Here is a 12886-nt window from a genome sequence, read left to right on the forward strand (position 1 = left end):
GCGCTGTCCCGAAATGGCCGCCGCGCGGGTGCCTCGCCGCGGCGCCCCGGCCCTCCCTGCTCTGAGGCCGCGGGGCGCGGCGCAGGGCCTCCGCCGCCGGCCCAAGTGCTTCACGCGAGTTACTCACCACGCACCCCGCACGCCGGGCGCTCGCCACCCGCCCCGGCAGCCGCCCTTGCCCTTGGCTCCCAGGCAGCCAGGGCCGAGGCKCACACTTGGCCTGAGGCCTTCCCCGGTGGCCCACTGCAAGTGGGGAGCTGGGCCCCAGGCTGCACCGAAACAACTGTTTGAGCGGGATGGGATTGGGGATTTCAGGGAGGCGGGTTGGTAAAGGGAGTTTATAGAAGTGGCAGAGTTGGGGGAAATGGTAAGAAGGAACTACAAGCACTGGGAAGTATGTGAAATGAGTCAGAGGAGAGTGCTGGAGGAGGAAGGAAATGTGATGAAAAAATAGGGTAGTGTGGGATTGTAGAGAAGACCAGATGGAAAAAAAGAATTGGGAGGGAGATAAGGTGCAAAATGAAGAAAGGTATAGAATGATGCTATGAAGATACAGAAATGCAGGTAAGAAAAGAGGACACAAAACGTAGAACACATACGGAAAAAGGGAGTCTTTCATCACATTCTTAACAAAGCTGGTCTTTCTAAGGGGAAAAGRCTTGCATGATTTCAAAGATTAATTGGCATAGGGATCACCTTGTTTTCCACTATGATCATGTAATAGAGGACCATCTCTCTCGTATGTGCTCTTCCAGGATGCCCAGACCCCCACTAAGGCTGTACACAGCACRTATCTGTTCTGTCATGCTGTCACASTTTGCTGAAGTAAGGGGCTGAGGGGGAACCCTGACCACTGCTGGAACAAAAGAGTCTGTGAAGTAGCATTGTCACAGCTCTTGGCAAGTGGAAGCAGAGGAAAGGGGAGAAATGGGGTTAGGCAAAGCAATTAATTTGGTGGTCTTTTGGTATCAAGCAAAGGCGACCTGCATGGATGAGCAAGGAGCTCCTGGCAAAACAAGCTGAAGGAGGGAATATACAGAATGTGGAAAAAAGGACAGGCCACTTCGAGAAATAGGGGAACATTGTCAGAGTATGTAGGGAGGCGATGAAGAAAGCTAAGAGCTGCTGGAAAGCAGCTCTGCAGAGAGGGACCTGGGGATCCTGGTGGACAGGTTGACTACAAGCCTGCAATGTGGCCTTGTGGCCAWGAAGGCCTATGGTATCCTGGGGTGCGTTAGGAAGAGTGTTGYCAGTAGGTCAAGGGAGGTGGTTCTCCATCTTTACTCTGCCCTGCTGAGGCCACACCTGGAGGCGAAAGGGCCACAGCAGAGGGCCTGAGGCCTGTGTCCAAATCTGGGCTCCCTGATACAAGAGATGTGTGGAGCGACTATAGAGAGTCCAGTGTAGGGCTAGAGAGATGATCAGAGGACTGGAACATCTGCTCTAGGAGGAAAGACTGCAAGAACTGGGCCTGCTTAGCCTGGAGAAGATAAGACTGAGAGGGAATCTTACCAATATCTAAAAATACCTTAAGGGAGAGTGTCAGGAGGATGGGGGAGGGGTAGACTATTTTCAGTGGTGTCCAGCAACAAGACAAGAGGCAATGGGCACAAACTGAAACACAGGAAGTTCCACCTGAATATAAAGAAGAACTTCTTTACTGTGAGGGTGACAGAGCACTGGAACAGGTTGCCCAGAGAGGTTGTGGAGTCTCCTTCTCTGGAGCTATTCAAAAACCACGTGGACGCGATCCTGTGCAGCGTGCTCTAGGTGACCCTGCTTGAGCAGGGGGTAGGACTAGATGATCYCCAGAGGTCTCTTCCAGCTTCCACCATGCACAGCTTCCAGCCTGTGATTCTGTCATCAAATACTTAGAATCATGGTGCTACTGTTTTATTAAGTCTGTAAAAAACATCAGGAATGACAGGAATAGAGATYAGAATAGGAGATGCAAGCGGTAAAGAATCCCTTCCAAATATCCACATTTTTCTGCATGCACCTATGGCTGAAATTTAAACCTTTTAGGTTTCCACAGTATGCTAAAAATTAGAATATATATTTAAAATACATGGATCTTTTTTATTTCTATTTTTCTGTAGTTCACTGCAAAGTGACAGCTAAGGAAATATATATCCTGATTCTTTGGCCTTGGAAACAGTGTTATTTCACAGTACAGTATAAAATGAAAAAACTTAAGGTTCTTTTTGAACTCATTTCATGAAAATGTATGTGAATTAGAATTAGTTATTTTGATCATAAACATTTTATGAATACTGTAACTTCATTTGGCAAATGAAATGTGAGGTCACACGCAGACTTTTTACTAAAAGTCATTTCAGAATCAAGGTATCTTTATACTGTCCTTTAATTAGCAACATGTTCTGTTTGGAGACTGTATATCTGAAATAAGTGTTTCTATGCCTCAGAATACTTTATTTATAAATCATTTCCAATTTCAKCAGGAACTGAAGTTTAAAAATAAATGTACTAATTCTTCACCTTTTATGCCCAGTAAAACCAAAGTATTTTGTGATTACAAAGCCTAAAATGAATTTGAAGGTGGATCATATAAATGGTTTTAAATAATTGTCGTTCCTTTTGAAGGTGTACAAGTCTAGCTGTTGCTTAAGCAAAACCATTTCTGTTTTCAGTATGTGTATTGCCTATCTAAACCACAAATAAGATATAATTAGCATCCAGTGGTGGYTGATATATTACATGCCACCTGGAGAGACACAAAATATTCATTTTGATGTGCAAATGTGTTTGTGCCTTTAACAGCTATCAGTTTTCATTTTAAAAATGTAATAAAGCACTATGATGAACTTAACTGTTTCTGGTTAAGGAGAAAAGAGACCTGATTATGTTAGTGAGACAATATGAACTTCCTCTGTAGACTCTTTCCACTATTCCAAGAAAAGGTTGGCTATTTCTGGTAGTATATTAATTTTCCTTAAACCTCTTTTTTTGCAATAAACTGTAGAAACTTCATAGCAGTGGTAAATAATTTTAATCTGGGATATTAGGTTTTGAAACAAAATACTGGGGAAGAAAATTCATTGMAAGTCTGGTTGAAGATGGTAATCTCTGTGGAGTAGCACCTCAACATCCTAGGTTATGATATTCTGAAGTACCATTTGGATGGTTATATAGAGAACATTTTCCCTCTATCATTTGGTAGTTGTAAGAATGGTAGTGGGAAATCATGGAGACTAAACTGAAAAGGTAGTTGCATAATTAAGAATTTTCTGATCATGTAAGAAAGCAATCTATAGTAGTATCTTGCACTGTTTAGAAGAATATCAGTGCTTCAAGTCAATAAAATGAATTTTAAAATCTCAATATTAAAGCCTACCTTCTTCTTTTCATATTTGGCAAAGTAGTAGTATATTTTTAGAATTAAATTAATAGAGATGTTTGCACTGTAATGCTTTTGCCATTATATCAACATAAGTAGAAATGCCAATACATTGTAATAAAGGAGTAATCTACTATGTTTTATATGCTTAAAATTAAGCCTACRGAAAACTATAGTACTTCCCTTCCTTCCAACGGTTCCCTAACTTCCAATGGTTAGTCTGTTGCTCTCTTGCACTTTCATGTACATGGAGAATTTTTTTATCTCACTACACACACAGTAAAGGATTACTGCATAGTAATAGTTGGTTTTGACGAAGTAGAGAATGATTTAGGTCAGTTTTGGTTTAGATGATGAAATTTGGAGGACTGAAGCATTGTTTGAGAATCCTATGTTCTTCTAAAGATGATTGATCAAGGTATTTAAATTCATTGCACKAGAGAACATACTCAAAGAATTTTGGAAACTTGGACAACACTAAACATAAGCTTTTAAAAGTCTCTAAGTACCGGACTTCTGCTTCACACAGATTGGGGATCAACTAAGCAGGATAAGCAAATAAAATAAATATGGAAAGAAAATTGAAGGAACAGTGCTGATTAAAAGACACAGCTCTGAAGAATGAGAAGAAAATCTGAAAGAAATGCTGCTAGCAACTAGAAGGGCCATTAGTACTTTACAAAGAAAAAACATCTTATAGTTTCTACTATATAAATATATGTAAATAACTTTCAACAATTATGTAAGTTTTCTCTGTATAGATCTCAAATGATCTCAAAGTTTGTTATTTATCTCATTTCACAGATTTGAAATAATATCTCACTAAGCAAAAACTGCAGCCTTTGGGATTTAGCAGTTGATAGATCTGAGTTTAAAAATAGAAACTTAAGGAATTRTGTGTTAAACATTGTTTAATAAATAATTGGACTGTTTTGAATTGCAGAAATCTTAAATTTGCTTTGGAGGCGGGGTGTATTTTTGACTAGTTTGTTTCTAGTCTGTTTGACTAGAAGATTCAGATTTATAAAATATATCTAATGCCAAAAACATTTCATTAATAGTATGCGACGACGGTATGGGACTTAAGCCCATTTTTGCCAAATGTGTTTGTAAAGAATAAGGCAAGAGCAAATAGAATATAGACTTGTAATTAAAAATTTGCTTTTGAAGAGTATATTCTAGCCTTGCCTATTCTGAATTCCAGTGCAAACGTGGGCAGATCACTTGAAGCAGTATTTTCACATAAGGTAAATTATACCATCTTTTTCTTCTTCTTAGTGCTTGAAGTCTGGCCTCTTCCTTGCAAAAGCATAAACCTTTCCATAGTTTCAGCTGAAGTGTGTGTGAGCTAGGCCTTGAACAGAACAAGCACTATACTGCTAGGTATTTTGAAAATCATTTCAGTTTTTCCACTCAAAAATAATGAAGACTTTTCACTTAATAATATTTCTRTTTGTCAACCTAGATTGCCACTATCATCTTATCTCCCAAGGTTATGAAAATAAGCTAGATAATCTTTTAGTCTTCAGATACCATAGTGATGAGATCCATCAAAAAGCCCATGAGAAAATTAATAGTTCAGTCTTCATAGAAGAGTGTGAATGGCAGCAGTAAATAAGGTGTGGATCACATACAGAGCAATGAAGAGAAACTAAATATTTGGTAATGGCTTACTTTGTGAATATCTTTTGTTCTGTTGAAAAGAAAAGATGGGAACATATAACTAACTGTATCATAATGTGTGTGTGCAAAAAAGCCAAAATAATATTGCTTGGYATTTCCTAACTTTTCAGGGTATGATTTCTCAAAGTCCTAATATCCTTTCAGCATAGCTTTTGTGTTGTGATAAGTGGCAGACCAGAGTTTATATCCATTATTATTGCTTCATAGAAGCAAAAAGAATATATTCTCTTTTTAGAATAAATTCTAAAGAAATTATCCTTCTTTTGAGGTGACACTTTCAAAAGCTTCTTAGAAATCATGAAGTGAGAAAAATCTCTCTCAGAACTGATTTTGTACCAGTTTAGGATGAAGGATTTTTCAAATACAGCAATAGATTTCAGCAACATGAAAGGTTTGACTGGTTATGCCAAATAAAATCTATTTTTWAAAAACAACAAGCTGCATGTCCTAAAATTTTCATTCTGTGCCCAACAAATTGATCTCTGTCCTTCAAGGTAATAAAATACTGTGACAAGCCAAGAAGACATAGTTCTTGTCTCTTTTTTGTTTTTCTTAGTGGGAAGCCAAAAAAACCTRCATGACTGAGAGGAAACCTGCAGGCTTGCAAGCAGGAAGAAGTAAACTTSCTTCTCTCAACATCACAATCTTTTTCTACTACTTCTGTGGACTAAAAAGGCTCTACAAAGAGCAATGAAAAGTAAGAAACTAAGATTTTTTTTGGGGGGGGAATGGGAAGATAATCAAATATAGGTACATAAAATAAATAAAAATATAAAAAAATAGAGGACAGAAAAATGCAATGCTACCGGCTTAAAGATACRGGGGAAATCAGAGCTTTTGCAAACATCGCAAAGAGAAAAAAGGGAAACTGGAAATAGAAGGTTAAATTGGAAGGACAGAAATGAATGATGCAGAAATAGTGAAGAGAATTTTTAATATTCATTTGGAAAGCAATCTTTATTAAGGTTGAACAACTCAGAAATAACAAAAGGTTTACAAAAATAGCTGTTCCTAAAAAGCAGTTAAGAAATAGCTGAAAAATGTGAAGAGTTGTAAGTCAGTCAGCCAAACCCAGCTGTTACGCATCCTAGGGGATAAAGTGTATTTGTTAAAAAACTTCCTGTAGCACTGTCAATAAAGCCTGCAAAGGGAGAGCAAGACTAGAAAAGTGCAAATAYGGCCTTTTCTTCCAAAGAAAGAAAAGAATATCTTCTGTAATAACAATCCAGGAAATAACACTTTATCACTACATGCGTTATTCTAGAAATGTTGTATAGCAATAGATAATTCTGTATTTCAGAGTCTGAAAGAGAATTTTGAGTTACTTCATGAAGCTGTCAAGCCTGACAGTGTAGATGTGTCTTAAAAATAAATTCCTTTGTATGAAGAATACAGCTCTCAGAGTGACACTCCAGGGCAGTGGCTAGAGAAGGAATCCTGCATARATTCCTCTCCCGTTAACACGTGATGATCTGAGGGAAGGATCCACTCCTGGCTTCTCAGACAGTATATTATGTGTTCTCACAAAAATCTGTGTGTGTTTGTGCAGTATGTTTGTGCTTTTATGTTAGAATAAGTTTCTCTGTGTTTCAGTACAACACAGAGACCACTCTTTGGGCAATATCACTTCATGTGAGTGATTGTCTCCAGGACACAGTTTGCACAGGACTTAATGGAAGTGCAAAGATGGCATGCGTACACCGCAGTCTAGGAGAGTTCCAGTATTCAGGCTGAGAGAATTGCTTTTAAATTGCAGGATGCACCAATGATTTTAATGAAAATGGCATCACCTGTGTTGCTTCTGGACTTAAATCACAATATCCAATAGGTCCCAGCAAAATGTATGGGTATGGGATGTGTGGGAGGCTGGACTGAGAAGTATTTTCTTCAGTTTAACCTCAAGAAATTTAAAATAATTCTTTAATGGTTCTTAAAACAGTTCTTAAATAGTATTTCCTTTCTTTCTTTTTAAAGAAATCAGTTAAGTACTTTCTTTATATGGTACCTAGTGAGCAAGAAAGCTATGTTCTCCTTTTCCAGTTAGCCACCAAGGCAAAGAAGCATTTATGTTATTGCAAGGTTTCTCAGCAGGCCCAGCTAGCCTGTTCTGCCCAGGCTGTTAATAAGATGGAGATTCCAGTTAGAGGCAAACTAGATAGGAAAGAGGTCCTGCGTGTGGGAAAGCTGAGTGTCACTGAACTATTGGCAGTCTTCTTTGGAAATTATTTTTGCTTTTCTGCTATATATAATACGTATTTTGTATTTGTTGTTTTCTATTTTTTTTTCTTTTTGCCATTACTGGCAATCTGTAATTTCTGMATCCCTTGTCTTGAGTGTATCTCACTACACAAGAGAGTTATAAATACATTTGAATTTCTTTGGTTGACTTCAGTGTTTATGCAGTTCTCACTGAAGAGAGGTCACTGAACTAGAGAACTGAGTCTCTGACTGGTTCTCAAACCGGTGTAGCATCACGCTGTCATTCTTGGCATATAAAGCACAACCTCCAGAGCCACGGCCAGGCATGTTATCAACAAGTTTCATCACAGTCACTCACTCCACATTTAATTAGCAATATTTTTTTCACAGCAATGCTTTTACATAGCAGTCTTATTTCTGATTTCCATGAATACATTTGTGGCCCACAGACAGAAGCGTGAAATCAACAGTCCTCATAAATATTTTCATTTGTGGAAAAATATAATATAGAATAAAAACCTGAAAAAGATATTCAGGTTTTGTTCAGTCCTATTCTCAGACTGAATTACAAAATCGTGGGAACGYGCTTTGTTGGCTATGATGGCTAAGAAGTATCATGTGGTGAAACCTCATCACATCGACACATCACCAGCTAAGTTTAAAGTTCTGGATGCAATAAAGTGTCCCATGGCCTTGGCAAAGAACAAGCCTGAAGTCTCATGGGGAAATGATTTCTGRCTGTTGATTCAAAACAAGTCCAAAGGAATTGAGCCCTGCAAGCCCTATAGTTAAAACCAAGAAATCCCATTTTGATTTGAATAGTGAGCATCTCTGTTGCAAGCAGGTACGTGTATGAGTTAGTGAGGCACAGATGTCCTGCAACTTTGCCCTTAATGTGGAAAAATCAATCACCATTTTTAAACAGCAGGCTTCAGATAAAACATGCAGTTTCTCAGTGGTTATGGAAAGGCTCTCTTTTTCCCAGGCTTTGATAATAAGAGGAAGTTAAACAGAATTTTAACCATTTTTTTTAAACACATTTGAAGTGATTGAGGCCCTGATTTTCATTTGCATCAAGGCCTCTTTATTAAGCTTAAAGGACCTCAAGTGGGCATAAACTGCAATTAGGATCTAGTCCCCATCTCTCCTAGCTTAAGACATTCAGGGATTCTGAATCTCTAATGTCTATAGATTCAGCTCCAGGGGAGAACCTCTGATGTCCACAGATTCAGCTCTAGGGAATAGTGACAGCCTGGCAGCAGTCCAGAAATACAATTAAACTAAAGTCTGTCCCCAGAAACCAGAAAACCAGTATGTTTAAAAGCATTCAAAATTTATTATTCATTATACTTTCTCTTTTCAGGATTAATATCATACCAACTCTTTAATTTTCTGATCAGTGGAGAAGCTTAATAATTTTCATAGTTTTTTACTCAGTATTTTTCATAGTTAACACATTTTTTTATATATGTATTATTTGCACATAGGTATATTAAATATGTATCAATGAATAAGCTCCATCAAGAAAAAAACTTGACTTATTCTTTAAATAAGCAACATTCATTTACATTTTTTCATTATTAATAAGGTGAAGATAGTGCTTAATTTCAGAAAAGGGAGGAATTGTCCAAATAAGCTAATACTCATATGGTATACTGTGATCTTCAAATAGAAAATGTTACACAAACACAAAACCTGATTTTACTTTTAAAATCATAAGCAATATGTTCTTAAAAGRAGAGAATAAGGGAAGAAAAGTTGTTCCGGTGGTAGTAGTAGAACTAATGAACCTTGATTTCTTACTGTTTTGTCCACCTCAGTCCCATTTAGGACTTTTCAGACGCTTGCAGTTCTGCAAGAAATAACAGTACTTTGGCTAATATGATATGTTGCTTGGCAAGCCCATGTGAGCTTGCTGACTGACTAGCCAGCTGCTGTTATGTAAAATACATAACATTAACATTTATGTCTAATAATCCTTCATGGAGGCACTACTTTAGCTATCTTGTCTCCCTCCTCCCCACCTGCTTATTCCACAGAACCACTAAGAGCATCATTTTCTTTGAGATTCTACCTCCCTTTCAGATGTAGATGAAGTTTCTCAGTGGATTCCTGTGTGATTAGGAGAGGTCTGACAGACAGAAAAAAAAATGATGAAAAGCAATATTGCAAATGTCTTGTTCCCTTAGGCAGCCGGGTTGAGAAAGGAAGCTTCTAAGGCCTGTGACAGTCCGGCTCTTGGCCATGAGTAGTCTAGCAATGAAAGGAAGGAAACTGTGATGAGCTGTGATTCTTCAGTGAAAATACTGTGCCAAGACATCTGTGTCCTGAATAGGAAGAAATGAAAGCATTTTGGTAATTTGTCTCCTGGATTAAGGGCAAAATATGTCACAAGAAGGATGCAGGATATCCTAGGGAATTCCTACCAATTATAGTCCACATAGTAACAAGAATACAAATGAAGAGAGATTTAATATACTCACTGAATTAGCAGATTTAAGAGAGAATAAAGGAGACGTATGATCTCAGAAATCATGTGCTCTCTCTGGTACTAAGAGCAGTGAAGCACTTGGAGAGATCCAGGACTTTTGGCAATACCTGAGCCAAAGGTGCTAAGAGGATCAATTCAGATTGAAGGATACTGGGATTGCATCTTTGGGGAGCGTTTACTGGGATTTGAAGTCTTCCATCTCCACTCACCACCATGCTGGATTCCAGAGCAGCAGGGTCTGACGAGCTGTCTTTAAATAAGGTAGGAAATGAGAGAGGAGGGTGCTTTTGTTTGACTTGGACAGTCTAGCTAGAGCTTCCAGCACATAAAGCAGAACCAGAGAGAGCTATTAACTGAAACCAAATGACTAATAGGATAAAGCCATTGACTGTAGTTAATTTTCTCTATAAGAGAACTTCTCTATAGTAAGAGAAAAACGGACTATGGAGTACAGAGCAGTAAGGTGTGCAGAAGCAACATTCTTTCAGCTGATGTGCAAAGAAAAAAGCATAAAAAGGCAACATCAGTTAAGCACTACAATTAACATGCAAGGCAGTTTTAATCAGCAGCATTAAGTAAGACTGCCAGTTCATTTAACTRACTGTACTTTTTATGTTGATTAAACATATTTATCTGGTTTCAAAAATTATGTGGGCAAATATTTGGAAGAAAAATCCACTGAGAGATATAATATGCAAGATAACCTATGGCTGAGGTAGTCCTAGGGCAACAAATTACTGCAAGCTAGGAGGTTATTCTAAAGAAGTACAGAAATGTGCTTGTTCTATAGTGCTCTTCTCTACATACCTGCTAAGAAATGGGATATTAAGCTAGATGAAAATTTGGTCAGAATAGCTTTTTGTATGTCCTTTTGTTCATATTTGAATTATTGGGATATTGCTATTTAAAGTTGTGGGTGTTTCATGCTATTGTCCAAAGAATAATGCAGTAAAGAACTCTTTGATAATGGCAACATATACATATCTTTCAATTCATGAGCATGTAAATTACATTAACTCCAAGTCAATGAAGCTGAGAATCAGAGCATCATATCTAGAGGTGAAATATAGGGGTTATAAGTTACTCATCTGTAAGAGAGGCTGAGTGTAAGAGAGCTACCRTTTGATTTACACCTAGAACGGAACAAAGAGAAAGTGTAAGTTATGCTAGCTTTTTTTTCCCGAATGTCACACAAGAAGGTTATTTCAAGCGTCATCAATTGATATTGACACAGTACAACATTTTCAAGCCTTTAAGAAATGACAAAATTTTTTTTATTTTGTAGCTGTAATTGGTCACAGTGTGTTTATTAATAATTTTCATAAGCAGAGTCAGGAAAGAAATTAGCACCTCTAATGGTATCTCTTTTTCAAAAGACATTGTATAATGTATATGTGGATTTTAAAATAAAGGGGGAAAGAGRGAGAGGATTAATTTTATGTTTCTATTATAGTTCTGGATAGATTAAATAGGGGACTTTGAGCAGGAAACAAAGTTTCTAGTGTATGTGAATGTGTTTAATAATTCTGTGAATGATATGCTTCAGACTTAGACATGTATTCATAATTGCATTGAAATAAAAGAACTTTAAAACTAGAAACAAGAGGTAAAGGCTGAAGTTTAGTAAATGTCATTAATGATTTTAAAGCCGGTGCTTTCATGCGTAGAGTACTGAGCCARATGAAGCTGCACAAGGAAAAGCATTACTGAAATGAGAATGTTAATTTTTCAGGAGAGGTTGTCACATTGGTAGTTAGCTTTTTAAAATATATTTGCCTGGTAACATATAACAAAATGTCTTCTATATTACATATATGTAACTACATATTTTGCCCATGCAGAGAGATGCAAAACTTTGGGAAGGAGAAGGGTTATTTTGATTTTTAACATAAAAGCTTATCTTTCTGCAGAAACAAAGTTATTGTAGGGCTGATCCTAAATGGAATGGACTGAAAAATCAAGTTATAGAATTAGAAGTCTTTTTTAACTGAGCAATAGACAGAAATGAGGCAAGAATTGAATAAGCCATGGTGGAGATCAATGGGAAATTCCTGGGCACATCTGCTTGGGRATCTTATATTGGATTAGCTTATTCATTCATCCAAAGAGCAGTATTTAATTGTATTAAACTGAGATGCACCCATACCACCTTTTTTTCCCTCGCAATTAAGGTACTTTTCTTGTTAGTCATACAATCTCCATGGCTCTAAGTCTATAGGAATAAATCCTCCAGTATTCTCCAAAGTCATTCCACGGTGTAATGTTATGCTACCCTGCTCTGTAGTTTTGCAGTGGTGAATTCTAGGATGCCTACCAGAAACTACAGGAATTTGGAGATTGGAGATAAAACTAACAACTCCTATGATTCTTCTGCTGGCATCTATTAATTTTGCCAGTGCCACTTCTGCCCTGCTGACAGGCAGCCTAGAGGATGCTGCTGAGTGCCGTGATCATGCCTGTCAGTGTGTACATGCTTTGGCAGGCGTGAAGGCAGACAGATCGGCTATGCAGGTTCATAGGGCTTTTGAGGACATGAGAATATGCTTAATGGAGAAGGGGAAGAAAAGGAAGACTGAAGCACTATTTTTCTTCAACAGAAATAGCTACCAGGACTGGTGGGCTCAGGACTAGTGGGCTCAGTGGTGAGATGGATTTCAGATGACTAAGACTTATAGCAGATGGCCAGAATGACAGAGAAATGTATGTCCTAGAAGTCACCTGAGAGTTGCAGCACCAGGTCAGGAGTGAGAAAGTTATCCACAGTGCAGAAGAAAGAGGTTACTCTTACTCTTTGGGAAGCTCCCTACCCCACTTACTACCTGCCAGTAGTTAACCAGGTTGGGGCTGGCAGAGCAACTCTGGGCTTGTTGCCATGGGAAATTGAGATATTGCTTTGAAAGGTGCTGTTCTGCCAGGTGTATACACAGGAGGAACTGGCATCTCTTCAGAAAGCGTAGAGAAGATATTTCTGTCCACTTTTTCTGGGAGCACCTTTGCTTCTTCATTTGCTCTGACAGTGTCTTCTAGATGTCAGTGCTCAGGGACTGCTCCCTAGAGGAGCCCCTCCCCTAGAGGGGACCAATACACCGCTCCTCAAAGACACGGCTGAGTCCAGGACCTCCGCAGCAGTCCTCACGCATGCATGGCGGGCCATT

At 38.3% G+C, this 12886-nt stretch overlaps 1 protein-coding gene across 1 annotated transcript in view; it reads right to left on the reverse strand.

Moving 5' to 3' along the window:
- Positions 1-151, reverse strand: part of ZNF438 (zinc finger protein 438) — a 59318-nt gene extending 59167 nt beyond the window's left edge. The window contains exon 1 of the mRNA XM_085301374.1: positions 128-151. The gene's annotated coding sequence lies outside the window, so the exon portion shown is untranslated. The remainder of the gene's footprint in view (positions 1-127) is intronic.
- Positions 152-12886: the final 12735 nt, after the last annotated feature.

This window comes from Rhea americana, unplaced genomic scaffold (genome assembly GCF_003343005.1).
Source record: "Rhea americana isolate MKP2758 unplaced genomic scaffold, rheAme1 scaffold_176, whole genome shotgun sequence".
In the NCBI taxonomy this organism is placed as follows: domain Eukaryota; kingdom Metazoa; phylum Chordata; class Aves; order Rheiformes; family Rheidae; genus Rhea; species Rhea americana.